At 52.9% G+C, this 19,977-nt stretch overlaps 1 protein-coding gene across 1 annotated transcript in view; it reads left to right on the top strand.

Moving 5' to 3' along the window:
- The window catches only part of KCNQ1 (potassium voltage-gated channel subfamily Q member 1), a 336,495-nt gene that overhangs the window by 64,669 nt on the left and 251,849 nt on the right, over nucleotides 1-19,977 (top strand). The gene's annotated exons all lie outside the window — the stretch shown is intronic.

Below are 19,977 nucleotides of genomic sequence, written 5' to 3'. Positions count from 1 at the left end.
CTGGGGCCCCCACTCCAGTCCTCCCTGCACAGTGTGTGCAGCTTCCGAGGGAGCCCCGTTTCACAGGACCTGTGGTTCCTAGGGAGTGGGACCAGGAATCCAATGTGGACCCCTGCTGGGCGTGGGCGGCCAGCATGCTCACGCTGGGACCAAGGTGGGTTTACGGGCCTGATTTACGGTCTCCTGGGAAGGAGAAACTGTGAAGTCATAAAACCAGGCCAAGGGTGGGAGCTCACAGCCCCCCCATAGCTGAGCCAGGAGCCCGGCAGGACTGCGACTGGCCCCTGATAGCCTGGGCCTTGCCTGGGGCAGCAAGCTCAGGAGGCCTGCAGGGGGGACCCCAGCCAGCAGGGGCTGCCCAGGCCCTGGGCCTTCCTGGGGGACATCAGGCCCAGTGCACCCAGAGGAGCTGACACTGCTCCCAGCCACTGCACCGGGCAGAGGCCCTATCCCTAGTGGGCACTTGTCATTCAACCTAGCAATGACCACCCTCTGGGCCCCTCAGCAGCTGTTCCTCAGGGCAGCCCTGGCCCTGCGGTGACCAACAAGAGAGACCCACAGGGACGCAGTTCTCAAGTGGCTTCTGTGCTAAGTCCTTGCTTATGTTAACAGGGCAGTCCCATTCTCCGGTGGGTCCTGGAGAGCCTGGAGTGACAGAGCCAGAGCTCAGCGTCCCAGAGCTTGGTACTGCCTGCCTTCCACCCACCCCCAGAACCTTCCTGCCCATGATGCTCCAGGGCTCTGCCTTTCCCAGCCCACTGGCCTTGTGAGCCCAGAGGGAGGCGCATGCCGTCCATCGCCAGCCCTCACCTCCAGGCACCAGGGCCTCCCGAGCCCTGAGGGATGCCAGGCCCTCCAGAAGGCACCAACTGCACAGCTGGGTCCTACCTCCCTTGGGGACAATCACCTGGCCACCCCACTCCCAGACTCAGCCCTCAGGTTGTTGTGCGGTGGGGGGGAGCATGGGAGCGCAGGGGAGCCTCAGAGCCAACCACGTCCACTCCTGGCATGGCCACGGCCGTGCCTCCTCTCCAGCCCACAGGGCATGGCCCTTGATGGGAGTGGCTTTGCAGGAAGACAGGCTCCAGCGCCCCATGCTCACCTCATCACCACAGAAGCCAAGGCTTCCACAAGCAGGGTATGCCCCACAGGCCAGCCAGGTGGACACAGGGGCCAATGGTGGTTCCGACAGGTGGCCATGAGGGCTGGAAGCAACACTAACAGTGACCAAAATGTCAGTGACCAAAATGTCAGTGACTAGGGCCTTGCAGGTACCGCACCTGAATGAGTGATGCTGCCGCCGGGATCTGCCGGTTGAAGTGCTTCTGCCTCTGCTTCTGCTGCACCTTCAGGGCAAACCCTGAGCCGAGAATCCCCTGGGAAGGAATGGACAGGAGGGTCCCGTCCACACAGGCCACTGCCAGCTGGGTGCGGCCTCAGGACATGGTTGCCAGACACAGTTGTGGGAAGGCCAGGCATGGTCGGTGCTGGAAGTCCCCCAAGTCCCACCTCGGGCCCAGCCTGCCTGTCCTGGGCCAGCATGGGGGGCAGAACTTATACCACAGGGCTTATCCAGCAAGGGGCCCAGTCCCATGGGGTGTGGCTAGAGCCTCTCTAACCCACTCCCAGGGACCATTCTGGGGGCCAGGTGGGCTGGCCCATCTGTATGCACCCAGGAAGGGGTCATACCACTGGGATGGGGGTCGCAAGTGAGAAGTCAGCCCTTCTCAGTCACCGCTGCTGCCGCCCTGCCCAAGGACGGCTGATGGGATGCAAAGGACCCACCCACAAGCTAGAGAACTCCTGGTCTACAGAGGGGATCACATGGTCCATATGCATATGTGATGCACACGCACACACAATAGATATGCACACTAACACACACTAACACACGCACTAACACAAACACACACTAACACACACACACTAACACTAACACACTAACACAAACACACACAAACACTAACACACTAATGCACACTAACACTAAAACACTAACACACACTAACAAACACACTAACACGTCTGTCTACATGTCATGTGCACACACACATATACAGCACATAGATGTATAGTATATATACCTGTGACACCAGATACATAAATACACATATGCAAACATACTGATATACATGTATAACGCATACATGTGCACACAACACACCACACATACTAAATACAACATATGCACATACAATGCGTATACACAGTATGCACGCACATATACGGTACAATACACACCCATGTGATACATATACACATATCCATAGTATACAAGTAACATAAAATTATACACACACAGCACAAACACATATGCACATACACACATAACACACATACACCCACATATGGGCATTGCGAACTAGACACATCACCTAACAATCTGTGGTTTCTGGAAAGGCCATGGAACAAACCCCTCCCCGGCCAGCCACAGCATGGAAGCGCCCTATCCAGGCGCAAGATTCTGCCTCCATGGGGCGTGGTAGCAGCATTGCCCACCCCCCAGGGCTGAGTAAGCAGGCCTGTCCCACACTGTGTCCATGCACAGCCACTCTAGGCTACCTCCCACACTGCCTGCAAGGACCCCAATGGGGACTGCAAACAGGAAGTCTGCATCCAGGGCCCCAGGGAGGGCAAGTGGAGCTCTGGGGTATAGCACCTTCTAGAAGGGAAGCACCCTCTTGGTTCTGAATATAAGTGGGTCTGCTCAGAGGGAGGGGCGTGCAGCCACCCCAGGGCCCCAGTTGTCCGAGGAGCTGGGGAAAACACACCACGGAGCACCTACCGCTGGGAGCGCAAAGAAGGAGATGGCAAAGACAGAGAAGCAGGAGGCAATGGTCTTCCCGACCCACGTCTGGGGCACCTTGTCCCCATAGCCAATGGTGGTGACTGTGACCTGCAGGAAGAGGGACAGTGGTCAGCCATGGATGGGACTGGAGCCTTGGGAGGGCCACCTGCCTAACCCAAACCTACCACTCTGATGAGCGGAGAGGCCCATAAGAGACCCTGACCACCAGGACGACCCCGTGTGACTCGGCGAAAGCACCAGGAACAGAGCAGCGGGACGGCGCGTGTCTCCCAGGCTCTCGGCGTCACACACAAGGCATGTCCCACCAGCACATGCAAGGAGCCCAGCACCCACAAAGAGCCGGGCCTGCTGGCTGGGAACGTGGGCCTGAGAGTTCACCCCGCACCTGCTGCCTCATCTGCCTGCCTGTCCCCAGGAGGCTGGGCCCCTGGACCACCGACGTTGCTGTGTGCCGGCCCCAGGAGACCGGTAGCTCCCACTGAGGCCGGTCGTCGACAAAGAGCAGGGGCTGGGATGACGCGCTGCTTCCTGACGACACTCCAGGGCACCAGATGTTTTATTTTCCTCTTTTCTGAGAGTACAAGATGCAGCTCAAGCCTTCTTCTTGGTGGGGAGCCATCCGTCCAGGACGTGTGGTGGGACAATAGGAGACCTCCCCACACCCATGCCTCCTGCTGGCATCTGAGGTTTGCTTCCTGGGGCTTCCAGCCTGAGCCTGGAAATGTCATCCTGCAGGACTTAGGAGCCCACCCTGTGCGGGCTGCCTGCTGGGTTCTTCAGGAGCTGGCGCTGAGCCCAATAAGGAGACCCAGAGTGGCCCTGAGGCACAGCTCACCCTGTAGACACACAGGCTCATGCCCAGGGTCACCTGGACAGCTGGCATGGTGGCCCAGACCAAGGCTGTGGCTGCGGGAGGTCTTTGCAGCCCTGCTGTGGGCACCACACTCAGCTATTAGCCCAGCATTTACCCGCGTGGGGCTTCTGGTCAAGGCCAAGTAACAGCCACTGCTTGCAGGCCCAGGAATGCCCTAGCTGGGAACCACATGGAGACCCCATTGGATTCTCGGCCCTATGGGCCCAGTGCTGATGGCAGGAAGGCCTGAGGCCTGTTTAACACACTCTGATGGAAGGGCAAGAACAATTCCCGGCCCACCTGAACCCCACGAGACCAGGGTCCCCGGGCCTCCCCATGGTTTCCACCAGCCACTGAGGAGGAGGAAGGGTGGGGAGAATCCCCGTGACCACCGCTGGGCAGGCGTGCACAGGCGCACACGTGGAGAAGCAGGTGCCCACGGCTCATGTGACTGCCCAGAACTGCCAGAGCAGGAGGCTTGGAGGCTCAGGCAGCAGAAGGGGCCACATTATGGGAAACCAGGATGTGCTGATGAGCACATTAACGAACACTGACAAATGCCAGCCACCGCCGTCAGGCCGCGGGGCAGGACAGGCCTCTGCTGAGCCCTGGCCGTCACCCAGGCCCCTGCTCCACTAATGCTCTGACCGCACGTTCGCTTATGGTCAGGATGCTGCTGCAGAGGCTGCTCGCAGGTTATCTCCTGCAACTGCACACGGAGCTCTCCCTGCAGTGCCGCTGTTCTTAAGAGACACCCACATGCACCCATGCCCCACCATACACACAATGTGCACAGGAAGCTGTTTACTGCCAGGCCCTTTCTGTGGGCCACCCGGCTCTGTGTGCGTGGGCACACACCCACAAACATGCCTCATGCAGAGATGGGACGCTCCACACATGCACATGTGTGTGCGCACACATACACAATGAAACATACAATGACCCAGTCGGTACACACACATGCGTCACACACGTGACAAGGTCATGTAAAAAGGGAGCTGGTCCCCATGTCCGAGCCTGACACTCTCAGGGCACACTGAGGTGCAGACACCTTGAACATGCAGCGCAGGCACAGAGTGCAGCCACGTCCCTGCAGGGTGCAGCCAGGCCATGGGTGAGGCTGACAGTGACTGGCAGAGAGGGGGGCCCTGGGGAAGCCCAAGGCCCTTGTCTGCAGGGTGTCCTCCCCAGAGGGCCTGCACCCACATGCACAGGCTGGGCTGCCGCTAACTTCCCCAGGGGGCCCATGTGCACTGGGGTGGGGAGTTGCAGAGGCAGACACAGGGCTGCAAATTGGGCGGGGCATCGGAGACCCTGTGCCAGTCCTGCCCTGGGGAGCAACTCCCACCTGGTGAGCTCTCAGCCCAGAGGCTCAGAGCCTAGGGGCCCAGCACATCCACTATTTACCAAGTCTGCAGCAAGTCCAAGAAAGCACACACGGGTGGCCCATTAACGGGCCTAGAAGGGCCTGGGCAGAGCGGGGACCCTGGCCTATCCTGGCCTTAAGCTCAGAGGGCCCCTGCAGCCTGGACAGGTAACAAGAGGGCTCCAGAGTCTGTCTAATCCAGATTTCTTGGGGGGACACTCACTCCTTCAGTATGAACATGCTGATTCCTCCTATTCATCCCTCAAACCTGTGCCTGGGCCTGCACAGCCCCTGCTGACGCCCTGAGGCAGTGCTCACCCCTCCACTCCTGGCTCTGCCTCTGCTCTGCAGAAGAGGCCCTCTCAGCACCGTCCGCCTGGCTGGCATGTGCAGCCCGAGACTTGAGGTGCAGCCCGAGACTTGAGAAACAGCCCAGCACAGGCCCAAGTCCCACCCCACCTGGACATCCTCCTAGCACTGGGTCCCGAAGGACAAGATTAGGCCGAAGAAAGCGGGGGTGGTGGGGTGTGGCAGAGCAGTGCCCAAGGTGGGGGCCAGGTATGAGAAGCAGGTACTGTGTCCAGGACAGGGCTGAGTCTGAGTTCCCCAGGCAAATGTGCACTGATGATCTGCTGGGGCCGGGCTCAGGGACGGCAGCCCTCGCTATGGCTGGGGGGCACTAACGGGTGCTCTTGCTCCCACCCAAGCATGAGCAGTGGGACACTGCTCTTGACAGACAGGCCCGGGGCAGGCGTGGGGATCCCCGTCCTCTGGGGAGCCAGGCTTTCTGGAGATTTGCAAAAATGCATATTTTTCTTTCAATAATATTTGTTTTGGAAAATATAGAAATTTTTCATAACATTATTTATGAAAATGTAATGGGTCTATTATTTTAATAAATTAATATGGAATTGTTTTTACATGTCTCCACTGTATTAAATATTGATGGCACAATGCCCACGAACGAGGCTTCTCTGTCAGGGGCGCCAAGGGGCCCTGAGACCAAGAGGCCTGGGCACGGTTGCCTCCCGAGGAGGCCGGGGACAAACCCAAGATAGGCTGAGAGGCAGGAACTGGCCTGTAGGGGGGCCAGGCAGCAGGCGGCTGGGGGACGCCAGCAAGGTGCTCGTGCCTTGGGTGCCAAGTGTAAGGGGCGCCGGCAAACTCAGGCATCAGAACAAATGGCACGGGCTGGTGTATTAAACGTCATTTTAATAATAACATTAAATTATTAAAAAATATTTAGAATCATTACTTTTTAAATGAAAATACTATATTTTGATTTACTTAAAAATCAAATACAGAAACTCCATGATGAAGGTGGAATGGAGTAGGGCTGGCCTGGAAGCCAGAGTGGAGCTGGGGTCAGGCGAGCAGGTGAGGTGGCCACCTGCTCAGGTAAGGACACCCCAGACCGCCTCCCAAACCTGCCCCAAACAGACGAGACCTGCTGAGGGTGGGGGCGTCACCTCCTGGGGCTGAGCTGGGTGCACGTGGGCGCCTGCTGGCTGGCTGGCTGGGCAGTCTGTAGAAGCCAGGGGTGCCCCCAGCGGGAGAGAAAGGCCAGCCCCAGAAGTGCCCCTGGGTGTCTGCCCACCGTGGAGAGCACACATACAGCCAGATGTAGTTCCAGGACCCCACCTTCGCCCTGTCTGCCCGTCTGCCCAGACCCGGCCCGACCCTCCTCCTCAAGTTGACGAGGAAAAGGCCCCTCCCTGCAGACCTGTGTGTTTTTCCTACATTCAGACACGAGCAGCTCAGGAACGGGCTGTTTTATGGTCACTATGCTGGGGATTAGTCCCTGATGGCCCGCCACCTGGAATGCAGATCCACACGTCTGTCTCCTGGGCGACAGTTCCTCGCCAGGGCGCCAGTCACACGAGGCACACAAAGTCACACCCATGGCAGGAACTGTGGGGGCGAGCAGGGAACCCACACCCCACTGGTCAGCACGTTCCCCCACCCTCCTGCTGGCCTGTGCCTTCACTCCCGTGTGAAGGGGTGGGAGGCATGGGGAGCCTTCTAGTTCCCCATTTTCCGCCCTGAGGAGCACTGGGATTCTATTCCCTCCTTTCGGAAGCAGCCTCCTCAAGGCTAGCCGCAAGGGGATGACTGAGGCCAGCCCAGAAACCTGAGCTCCAGCCACACGCGAAGCCCTGGCTCTCAGAGCTCACTGGCCCCGGCTGGAGACGTGGTAGTCATTTGCCCAGAAGGAAGGGGTGGCCTTGGCTGGAGAGGTGGTGGTCATCTGTCTAGAGGGAGGGGTGGTCAAGAGCGGGAGCAGGGGGTAGCCCAGAGGTGTCACACCCCAGCTGGCACCCTCAGGTCAAGATCATCTACGGAGGAGGAAACTGAGGCTGGGCAGTCACTGTGTTGAGGGCTTCCCATTAGAAAGTGTCCAGGCAGACAGCTGGACCAAGGCCTGCAGGACCCACGCTCCCGCTGTGGTCCCCGAAGGCAGAGATGGACTGAGGCTGCTTCAGCCTTGTAGGCCTAGACCTGGCCCAGCATCGAGGGCGCAGCCTGCCCGTGAGGAGGCACCCGAGGATGGAGTCAGGAGAGTGCAGCACCCAAGCTTAGCCCCACAGCTCCAGGGAGGGTGGCAGGGGCTCCAGGACATCCCATGCGACCACAGCCATTCCCAGGTCGCTGTGCCGGGGCCCCAGCCATGAGGAGGCCCCTGGCTCTTCATGGAGGCTCTGGGCCAAGGATGCCCTCCCAGGCCTGGTGCCCTCTCCAGGGCCTAGCAGGAAGCCCATGCAGGATCTCCCAGAGCTGCGCCCTCAGTCTCGGTGCCCCCAGTAGGCTGAGCACACAGAGGTCCAGGCAGGTGTCCCCTCTCGTGGCACGATGCCTGTCTCAAGGGTTCCAAGGGATGTGGGACAATGCCCTGTGAGGGTCTCGGGCCCCACCTGGCACCCTCGCCTTGCCTGGCAGTCCCGTGGTTGCCGTGCTGGCAAGGCTGGGCTGGCACCACAGCGCTGAGTGTGGGGGGCAGTTCTCACCCTGTCCATCTGGCCTCAGGCAAAGCCCCAGCCTGTTCTGTGCCTCAATTTCCTCCTCTTGGGAAGGTGAATGACCACAACACACTTCTCACGGGCTGCTGCTGGGTCAGGGTTTGGCACGTGGTCAGCCTGTCACTCACTCCTGGAATTTGTAAAGTGCTCTGGTGCCCCTTGCAGACTTAGAGACCCAGTCTAGAGCCTGTCTAGAGCCTCTGCTAGCTGGTGGGCTCCCCCCATGCAGGGCTCAGAGACATGCACTCCTCAGGACAGTGCAGGACAGGGCCCCCTGACCTGGCTGATACTACGGAGGGCAGGGCCAACACAGTTGGAGAAGAGGGGCCTGGGGGGTGGCCTGGGGAAGGGGGAGCCATGGACAGAGGGAGGCCCCTGGGTGGGAGGCAGAGCCTACGTCAGGGTGTCAGCATTGTTCGGGACACTGGGCTATACACCCGATGCTAGGTTCCTGCTATCCCAATGTCCCCTGACTTGGGGGTATGTAGGATCGGTCATTCCAGGGTCAGGGCATGAGAGTTCCAGAGATAGAGCTCTGGGAGCAGGACATGCTCGAAAGAAGGCTCTTCAGAGGGCCTTGGGGTTGGGCTTTCCACGTGGGGCGCAGTGGGTGGTGAGCAGTGGGCAGGGGGCCACGTGAGGTGGGCAGTGGGAGGGGAGCAGCAGGGGAGGGAGGTGATGCAAGGGTGTAGCGAAGGGGGTCTGGAGGTCACAGGGCAGTGGAGTTTGGCAGGTGCCAGGCAGAAGTCTTGTGACGTGGCTGGGGTCATAGGAGGGGTTGGGGCTGATGCTGGCATGGTTCCACTTCCTGGCCTGTGCCCACACCCTCTGTGGAGAGACCTGGCCTTCTCAGTTTCCAGCTGCCAGTGGAGCCTCCGTGCCGACTGTTCCCTGTGCTGGAATGTTCCCCCAGATTTCCACACAGCCTGCTCCCTGACTTCAGGCGCCCTCTTCATGCCCTGCTGGCCCCTAGCCTGTTCCCTCCATATGCCTTCACCCTTACTGGTCACAGCTCCCATTACCACTTCCACTGGTACCATCTTGTGTGTCTGTCTGCTTCCTGCTGTCCTGTTAGCGAGGCCATGAGCTCACAGGGCAGCACCAGGGCCAAGCCCCCCATGTGACCCCCAGCAGCCCTGCCCTGTCTCTGTGTGAGGACTCTGGAGCTGGCCCCAGGCCTCAGGTCCCTGTCTGGGTGTATGTGGTGGGGCTGGGCTCAGGGTAGCTGCACAGGCACTTTGGGGCCAGCGTAGGGCCTGACAGACGATGTCCAGGAACCGCTAATCTATTGTCTGTTTTTTTAGGTAAAGAAAAAAAAGTTCAAGCTGGACAAAGACAATGGGGTGAGTCCCGGAGAGAAGATGCTCACAGTCCCCATATCACGTGCGACCCCGAGAAGAGCGGAGGCTGGACCACTTCTCTCTTGACGGCTATGACAGTTCTGGTGAGAACCCCTCAAGCAGGTGTGGGCCACAGGGCCGGGAAGGTCACTGCCTTTTTTGGGAGACCGAGCAAGCCAATGAGTTTCTCCCTTGGGCTAGGGTCTCTGATAACGAGGTATGAACAGACAGAGGGTGGAGCTTCTAGAAACTTCTGTAAACCTTCCAGCCGCCTTCCCCTCAGAGTCTTCCCAAGGAGGGGCTGGCCACACCTTCTGATGTGAGAGGAAGCCTGGGCAGGTGACGGGACGGGTCAGCTCTGTCCGGCCGTGCTGAGGGTAGGCTGTGTTCCTGATTCCAGCTGCCTGGCTTCCTCCCAGCTGAGCCCACGGGCTGTGGTTGGAAAGTGTCTGGGGTGACCTCTGGGCCCACTGGCAGGGAGACCAGAGGTAAGGGGTCTGGGGACGGTGCCCTGGAGGAGAAGCCCCAGGCCTGGGTAAAACGTGGGGGGTCTGATGGGACAGGCTGTTCTCATGCAGCCCAGAGGCCACGAGTCTGTACGTGATGGTGTGGCTCAGACCTGCATCCCTCCTCTCACCCCTGCAGCGGGCGCTGGGATGAAGCTACCTTCTGCAGCACCTGACAATTGGATGGCAGACCTGTCTAGGGTTTAGATGCCCTCCATCCCGGGTGAGGGGTTTTACCCACAGTAACTCGTAAGCATGGCTCTTTGACAGACATGGAAAGCGAGCCCCTGGACGCTGGGCTCGCGTGCTCTAGCCACACGGTGGGAATACAGCAGTGCCCAGTTGTGGCCCCCACGAGTGAGGCCCTGGAGGCTGGGCTCGTGTGCTCCAGCCACACGGCAGGGACACAGCAGTGCCTGGTTGTGGCCCCCATACGCCTCCTGCCAACTTCTGCTGTTCCCAGAAGTGCAGCTGGCTGAGCACACACACAGCAGGTGACCTGTGGTGATGCCAGGGCATCAGTGCTTGGCCTCCCCACAGTGCTCCAGGGCAGACCTGGCCTCCTGGCTGCTTCAGGAGGGACACGTGATGCATCCATCATCTTGGGACCAGTTTTGAGACAAACCTCCTATAGGACAGGACCGTGAACTGGCCAGCTCTACAGAGTGTGAGGGGCTGGAGACCTCATGCTCCCTGGCCACAGATGCCCTTGAGAGTTAGGAGAGGTGGAAGGGACCCCGCTTCTCCCTGGGAGCTCCAACTTCTCTCGCATATGACTTCAATGCCCACTTCTGGGGACTGTGATCCCAAACTGCCAAATTCTCTAGCAGCTCTCTTAAAATCGAATGTGAAGGATTCTGGCTTTTTCTGACCTCTGAGCCCAGTGTGGGGTATTTGAAATAGCTGTGCTGCCACCAGGACAGAGACGTGCCCCTTGTCTTCCCAGGAGAAAACACAGTGAAGCCTGTTTGCTCCCCAGTACCTCGTGCAAAGGTGCCATCTGTGGCCCTGCTCGCTGCTTCCTCTGAGGCAGACATAGTGGTGACTGTGTTCTGATACAAAGATGGCACTTGCCGGCTGCTGTACTCCAGCACCAATGCAGGGGCCCTGGCAAATGTTTGCAGAAGCACCTGTCCCAGGGCGCGGTGCCCCTGGGAGGAAAGGGGCACCTGTTTTGAAAACACTTGGTTGTCATGGTGCCAGAAAGAAGCACTAGTTCAGGCCCACGGGAAACAGTGGCCTTGCCCTCCCAGCATGGGAGAGCCCTCAACTTCCAGGTGGTGGGGGGAGCACAGCATTCCAGGTGGTAGGGAGCACAGCGTTTGAAGCCCACTCCTCTTTGACCACTTGCTGTTGTCCAGACACATCACGCACTTGTGCCTTGCATTGGTTCCTGCTCACCTTGTTTCTGCTCACGGGGTTTCTGCTCCTTGAAGTCTCAGATTCCTTCTTCCGTGACTCCAAGGCGTGTCCCTCTAAGGAGGCTTGGTCCCACCCTGGAGGGACTGCTCCCCACTCTCCCTGCCTTCCATGCCCCGTGGGAGGACTCCATGTGGCCCAGTCCCTTGGAGACTTGACCCCACTGTTCTGGACTCTGGGCTATTTGAAGCCAGGCCCTGCCTCAGTTGTGCCAAGTGGCCAGGGTTCCATGCCTGGCAGAGGAGGTGGGTCATCCACCTTGCCCTCCCATCCAGGTCATATCCATTCCCTCCTCAGCAGCTGTCCCTTTACCCTTTGGTCACTTCTGTATCCATCCCTCCTCTCTCAGACCTCTTCCCAGTGCCTGGGACCAACCCGAATGTTCCAGCTTACCAGCAGTTGTAAGGATGCTGTCACATCTTATGCATGGCAGAGAGGGTACAAACCCACACTGTTCACAACGCTTTGTGCTTGCAGACACCAGCCCAGCCCTCCAAGCTCCAGTTTATTCGGGATGGTTCACCTGCATCCCCCCATCCTTGGCAGGAGGCTGGGTGGTGTTCCCTGCCCCTTGGGGCTTTCCTGGGCATCCAATGTGGAAGTCACCAGGCAAGACCAAGTCCAGGCACCCGCTCCACTGGGCACCAGGCTCCCCGGGGCCTTAGATGCCATCAGGATTTGGCTGGGACCCGGCCACATCTCTGAGCCCCTGGGATGTGCTCCCGCCTGCCCGCTGGAGCCGGCACAAAGGGCGATTGTGCCAACCAGTGCCCAGTGCCCCCACAGCTCTGGATTCAGGGCTGGGACCATTGTCTCCATGCAAATGGGGGCTTTCTGCGCATGCTAACGGGCAGGTGGGCGTGGCCGGGGGCTGGGGACGCAGCCTGTGTGCGGCCTGGAGAAGCATCACTTGCTGCTTGCTGAATGCGGGGCAGCCCGAGTCGATACCATCCATTCAGCCTGGTTAGTGTTATGAAGTCATTAGTGCTGTCTGCGGAATGTTAATGAGGAGCAAGTGCGGAGAAAGTCAGGCGCCTTTTGTGGAATGCTCCTCCACGGAGGTTTTTCTTTCCTGCTGGACTTTTTTCTTTCCTAACTTGATAAGTCAGCCCAGGCTGGAGCCACCAGATTTCTGGAGCCTGAGCTGTCGACCTGGCCCCCAGGGACCTAGAGCGGCCCCTGATACTCCTGAGTCCCCTTTGCCCAGGAGGCTCTTGGCGAGTCCTGGCATGGGGAGAAGGGCATGCGGATCCCAGGGCAGATGCTACCCCTGGGGAAGCCCCACAGCCCCACTCCCTCAAGGCGGGTACGAACAGCCACACTGATCCCCCGCAAAGGCAAACCCAGGCCTCAACCTTGCCTGACTGTGCTTATTGTTGTGTGAATCTGCAGATTAGGCAGAAGTCCCCTTGACCCTGCCTCAGGGCTCCTACCTGTCTGCGCCATCCACCTGCACACAGGCCCTTTCAGCTTGTGCTCTAGCTGGTGCTGTGCAGTGTGGCCCCATTTATAGATGGAGAAACGGAAGGACAGGGCCATGTGGGGAACTCCTGAGGACACCTGTGTGTCCTGACACCCCACTGAGCCTGCTAAGAGGCACATGCAGGTATGGCAGTGGCAGACCTCAGCGGAGGGAGGCTGGGAAGGAAGAAGGTCCCTCACGGTGGCATCAGAACACAGACTAACCTGCAGCAAAAATGGGCTGCGTGGTCCCTGCAGCAGCCTCACTAAGGGGAGGAACCAGCGCTCATCCCACGCGGCAGGGTCTGCTGCTGTTCCCCCAACCTTCTGACCTGGGTGGGGAGGGAGGGGAATGGCAGCAGCCACCCAGCCCAAGAGCCAGAGTGCAGCAGGGGCTGGCCAGTCTAGCCCTAGGGTCTTTGCAGTGAAGCGTCACAGACTGCTCGTGAAGGATGCATGGGGACCCAACCTCAGGCCGCTTGGCTTGGCAGTGTCGAAGGGACCGGGGACCTGCGAGGATGCAGTGGCCACTGTCCATGCCTAGCCTGGGGAGCCTGACACTCACAGCCTGGCTGCTGCCGCCTTGGGGGTCCTGAAGATCCTCTGTATGCTTGCGGGGTGGGGGCAGACACAGGCAGCCTCCTGCCCAGAGGGTCCAAGCAGGCACGGGCCATCCACATCTGCAGGTCAGAAGAGGCCTGGGCTGGAGCCACATACTGGCCATGCTGCCTCGCTGTCCCTGCCTCAGAGCCACTGTATTCACTCTGCCTGGAACTGTCTTTCCTGGATCCCAGAAGTCCTGAAGGAGCCACCTCCATCCTGCACTGACTACCCCGCCCCTCCTCCACTCTAGTTGTCTCCACAGCCAGGTCACCATTGACCAGGTTGTCCAGTCCCCTCCTCAAAGGGGAGTGGCCCTTTGTCTTTCACCACTGACCCTTCCCGAGCTGGTACCATACGTAACCCACAGTGGGTACACGATAAAAATGCAGGGCCGTGCCACCAGGGTTTTGTCTTGACAAAGGGGCTGGAGGCGGGTTGTCAAGAACAGGGCTGGCCGGAGGTGGCCTCCTGAACACCCAGTCCCCAGGAGGGCAGAGGAGACTTCCCCAAATTCACTGGTCCTGGAGGCCGCCTCAGAGGCCTTTTGCTGCTCAGAGAACACTGGGATGGAAGGTCGGGGTCTGTGACATAGGATCAGGCAGCACGTACGTTTCCACCTGGCCTAGAGGTCATTCTGAAGGGCTTCTGCGGAGGTGTCTTCAAAGCTGTGCCTGTGTATGTCACCACGTGTTTGTCAGGTGACCTGGGATGATTGTGTGGTTTCCCATTTGTGAAGTGGGGCAGCGTGCTGGAGGAGCATGCATCACCTACCCAGAGGTCCCCTGTGGCCTGGGGTCTCATCTTTCACACTCGTGTGTGTACTTTTTGGAAGCACGCGCCATGGAACAGCCTAATTTCTCACTTCTAGGCTTGTGAGCCTGGTTCTCACAGGGTCAGGCTATAGCCTCCTCCTGCTCCCAGCTTGACATCCTCAGCCCAACACACCAAGCCTGGCCTTTCACCCACTCCTCCATTCAAAGCTGTGTGTTCTGATTGTGCATTTTTGGTGGCTGCTGCAGGATTAAATCCTGAATGCTTTGCCAATTGAGATCAAAAGTCACCCTAACTCCTCTGGAACCTCACTGGGACCTCAAGGTGCTCCAGATCCTACTGTCTCTTGCCGTTTCCTGGGCCTTTGTTGCCCAGTGTTTTGGTTTTGTCTTTTAAACAATCCTCTTTTTGTTGATGCTGCATACATCTAGATATTTACTCACAGACTTGCAGTTTTCTGTCTCACTGTTTGGATTTAATTTCCTTTTTCCTGAAGTCTGTGATTCGTTCAGTGAAGGTAAACTCTCAGTTTCTGGTTGTCTGAAATATTTTTACTTTGCCTTTATTCTTGGATGATCATTTCGTTGGGGGGAAAGTTACAGGTTAATGTGTACATTTTGTCTGAAGACTCTGGAGCTATAACACTACAGTCTCCTAGCTTCTGTGGCTTATCAGGCTGATTGATTTTCCTTTGTAAGTGACCCTACCTCTAGTGACTTCAGAAACCTTCCTTTTGACTTTAGTATTCAGAAATGTCACTGTACTGTACCAAGGTGGTGGATTATTTTTATTTATCGTGCCTACAATTTGTTGTGATTCCTGAATCTGAGGATTTATGTCTTTCGTCAACTGTGGAAAGTCAGTACCATTATGTTGTAGAATATTGCCTCCCCTAATGCTTCTGATCTTTTCCAGAAACTTCTATTTGACCATCTCATTGTCTTCCTCAGCTGTCTCATAGATTTTCTATCTCTGTCTCCCTCTGCTTCATTCACAGAATTTTCCATGCAGTTTCTAACTCTTGAGATGTTTCTGTTCCACTGCTTTATCCACCCACTGAGACTTTCAGTTACATATTTTTCCATTCCTATAAATCCTTGTATGTGGGTTTAATTTGCTTTATTTTAGCATCTTGTGCCTTTCTCATATTTTAAACTACAACTTTAAATCTTTAGGTCATTTGAACCTGTGTATTTTGTACCCTCTATCATGTCATTTCATCATCTGCAGTTCTTGGAGAATCTAATTCTGTTCACTGTAGTTTTTCCTGACTCTTGCTCATGATGGCTCATTTCATTGTGGGTTTGCAATTTAGATCATGAGTTTCTGTGGTGGATGTTTTTGTTTGTGGGGTTCCTATGTATCCTGTATAAGGTACATGCCTCTGGAGAAGCTGTACTTTTGCTTGTACAGGGTGACTGAGTGAACCAATCCAGGACCTTCATGATACATGTTTTAGATATGGGATCTTCCAGACAACCTATGCAGTGTAAACAGAAACCCCAGTCTCCTGTGAGAGCAAGTCTAAGTTACATATATTGAGAGAGTTTTATTTTATAAAGTAAAAGTGTCTTTATTTGCAGAAGACATGGCTATGTAGAAAATCTGATGAATATACAAGATGACCACTATGACTAATATATGAGTTTAGTAAGGTGGCAGATATAAGATTAATATGAAAAATCAATTCCATTCATATATTCTTGCAGCAAATAACCAGAAATTGAAATGTTTAAAATACAGGCATGTTTCATTCTTATTGACTGCACTTTGATTTGTTGCACTTTGCTGATAATGCATTTTTTACAAATTGAAGGTTTGTGGCAACCCTGCTCAAGTTGAAGCCAGTACTCATTTACCATTTCAATAATCCTAGGGCCCTTAAGAATTATGCTAAATCTACTCTGCTTATGCTCTATAACGGAACAACAAAGCCTGATGACAGTACATCTGTTGACAACATGGTTTACTGAATATGTTGAGCCCATTTTTGAGACCTACTGCTCAGACAAAAAGATTCCTCAAAATGTTACTGCTCATTGACAGTGCACCTGGTCATCCAAGACCTCTGATGGAGATGTACAAGAAGATTAATGTTGTTCTTATGCCTGCTAACACAACATCCATTCTGCAGCCCATAATCAAGGAGTAATTCCAACTTCAAAGTTTTATTATTTAAGAAATGCATTTTATAAGGGCTATAGCGGTCATAGAGAGTGATTGCTTTGATGAATCTGGGCAAAGTAAATTGAAAACACTTTAGAAAAGAATCACCATTCTGGATGAAATTGAGAATATTAGTGATTCATGGAAGAAGGTAAAAATATCAACATTAACAGGAATTGGGAAAAAGTTGATTTCAACCCTCTTGGATGACTGTGAGGGATTGAAGATTTCAGTGGAGGAAGTAACTGCTGATGTTGTGAAAACTGCAAGAGAACTAGAATTAGAAATGGAGCCTGAAGATGTGGCTGAAATATCATTAGTTATTAGAGAAATGCAAATGAAAAACACCATGAAATACCAGTACCCAATTATTATATTGTGTAAAATTAGGGAGATGGATGATACCAAGTGTTGGTGAAGATGTGTTGGAGGTGGAACTCTCACATGCTCCTGGTGAGAATACAAAGTCCAAAGCGATGCAACCATTTGGGAAACAGTTCAGCAGTTTCTTAATGTGTTAAATATATACCTACCATATTCCACAGCCATTCTATTCTTAGGTATTTATCCAGGAGAAATAAGATCATATGCTTGCCACCATTTGTACATGGAATATTCATAGCAGCTTTATAAAAACTGGAAACCCAAAACTGGAGGCAACTCAAATGCCCATCATTTGAATAGATTTTTTTTTTTCAAAGTTGTGGTATATTCCTACAATGGAATACTACTCCGAAATACAAAGGAATGAACCATTGATACACCTACAATATGGATAAATTGCAACATAATTATGGTGAGTGAAAGAAGCCAGACCAAAAAAAAAAAGAGTACATGGTATCTTATTTATGTAAAATCTACAAAATGACCACTAATATAGAGTGGCAAAATATCAGTGGTTATCAGTGGTTACCTGGGGGTCAGGGGTAGTGGCAGGAGGGAAAAGGACGAAAGGGCACAAAAAGACTTTTGGGGCAGTGGATATGTTCATTGTCATAATCATGGCAATGGTTTCATCGTGTGTCAAAAGTTACCAAATTGCACACTTTAAACATATGCAAGTTATGTCAATTATACCTCAATAAAGCTGTTTATAATAAATATGTAATATATAATATATATTTTGCATAGCAAAAAAATACTGAAAATACTTTGTTATTGATAACCTAAAGAAACCAGTTGCCACTCACCTATAGGCCTGGGGCTAATTTAATTGCTATATAAAAATGCTCTTGGCCAGGCCGCGGTAGCTCATGCCTGTAATCCCAGCACTTTGGGAGGCCAAGGTGGGCAGATCACAAGGTCAGGAGATCAAGACCATCCTGGTTAACACGGTGAAACCCCATCTCTACTAAAAAAATACAAAAAATTAGCCAGGCGTGGTGGCGGGTGCCTGTAGTCCCAGTTACCTGGGAGGCTGAGGCAGGAGAATGGCGTGAACCCTGGAGGCGGAGCTTGCAGTGAGCTGAGATCCGGCCACTGCACTCCAGCCTGGGTGACAGAGCGAGACTCCATCTCAAAAAAAAAATAATAATAATAATAAAAATAAAAATGGTCTTGTAAATAAAGATAAAAGTTAAAGGGTTCACAGAAAAGGAAATACCAATGATTCTTAAGAATGAAAATATGCTGGATGACTTCAATTATGACAGAAATGCAAATTAAAGCAATGGGGTTTTTGAAACTTATCTAATTATTAAATATCAAAGAGTTTGATAACACTCTATGGGTGTTGTGTACAGGGAAACTCTCAGTCATTGATGTTGGAAAAATAAATTGATACAAACCTCTGTGGAGATAAATAAGGCAATCTCAATCAAAATTAAAGATGCATATGCCTTTGAATCATTCTAGAAATTTATTCTACACATATCTTACACATTTGCAAAATAATCCATCATGAGGATATTGATTTCTGCAATTGTTAAATAGCAAATAATTGCAAACCAGCAACATGCCCATCAGTGGAGGCCTGCTTCAAGTATCATATTTCCATTAAACAGTCATCAAAACTGTGAAGCTGCACTCTCATCACTGGTGCAGGCCATCCCTGATATCTGATCCTAGAAATAACAGTACATCTTTCAGAAAAGTATGAAATCTGCCATCATGTGGGGGCAAATACAATGGTTTACAAAACAAAGTTTTATCTGCCTTGTTCTGTGTCTTGGAACTGTTTGAAGAACATTGGGATTATCTTTTCTGTAAAGGTTAAATAGAACTGAGTTGTATAACCATCTGGGCCTGACGCATGTTTTATAGGACATCTTTAATAATTTCTTTTTAGCCTGTTTTATGATAAGTTGTTATACATTAGTTTATTGCATCTTTTGGAGTGATTTATTCACTCCTATTTAATTTCCTCAAGTGTTTCAATTGTGTTGCCACTTGGTAGCAACTAATTTTTTCCTTTAGTGATTTTATGGTTTCTATCATCTCTTTGTTTTTCTTTTCCTTTATGCCTGAACTTTTGTAGTTTTTCTCCTTTTCTCTTAAGCACATGAGAAATTTATCTATTTTATTTATATTATCAGAAAACTATCTTTGTACTCTTTGTTATCTATTTCATTAATCTAAGCTTTTATAGCTGTTAATTCCCTTTTCTTGGCTAACTCTGTTTTCTTTTACTTAAGAGTCATAGTTCATTTATTTGAAGTTCTTCTACTAAAGGCATTTTTAAAGGCTATAAATTTTCCTCTGATTGCAGCTTTAGCTGTGACACATAGATCTGATTATGAAATATGTTCCTTTTCATTGCTTTCTTGATAGTTTTATTTTATGTTTTGATTTTCTCTTTAGAGTTCTTTTAATGTCTTCTTAGTTTTTAAGCAGTAAATTTTTATCACTGTTATTTATTTCTAATTTAGTAGGCTTACAGTGAAAGGATGTAGCCTATGAAGTCTCCCCTTTTTTTTTTTTTTTTTTTGAGACGGAGTCTTGTTCTGTCGCCCGGGCTGGAGTGCAGTGGCCGGATCTCAGCTCACTGCAAGCTCCGCCTCCCGGGTTTACGCCATTCTCCTGCCTCAGCCTCCGGAGTAGCTGGGACTACAGGCGCCCGCCACCTCGCCCGGCTAGTTTTTTTTTTTTTTTGTATTTTAGTAGAGACGGGGTTTCACCGTGTTAGCCAGGATGGTCTCGATCTCCTGACCTCGTGATCCGCCCGTCTCGGCCTCCCAAAGTGCTGGGATTACAGGCTTGAGCCACCGCGCCTGGCCTCCACTTCTTTTAAATGAAGATTTTCTTTGTGTCCAAGTATGAAAATAAGACCATTATTTTTGTAAATGCTCCACAGACCTCAGAAAATATTTTCTGTATTTGTAGGACACAAAGTTTTATTTGTATACGTGGACAGCTAAAATGTATATTGAGATGGATTGTATATACATACATACATATATATATATATGTATACATACATGCTTATTCATTGCCTCATTTAGGTCTGCTCTGCTCTTAGTTTAAAAAAAAAAAAAAAAAAAAAAAACCTAATACATCTGCCAGATTCTGAGACAGGAAAATTAAATCCTTCCTGTACAATTATGTTTCTAAAACTTGAGTGGCAGGTTCCATGGAGTGGTTTGGAGTATAGCCTATATGGCCAACCTTCTTAGGGCCATAGCCCAGCTCTGCCATTTTCTTACGTGGCCCAAAGCAAGCTACTGCATT

The sequence above is a fragment of the Rhinopithecus bieti genome, unplaced genomic scaffold (assembly GCF_001698545.2).
Source record: "Rhinopithecus bieti isolate Rb0 unplaced genomic scaffold, ASM169854v2 scaffold_1014, whole genome shotgun sequence".
Classification (NCBI taxonomy): domain Eukaryota; kingdom Metazoa; phylum Chordata; class Mammalia; order Primates; family Cercopithecidae; genus Rhinopithecus; species Rhinopithecus bieti.
Note: the sequence above shows the minus strand (reverse complement) of the source record. Positions and strands in the feature narration are given on the sequence as shown.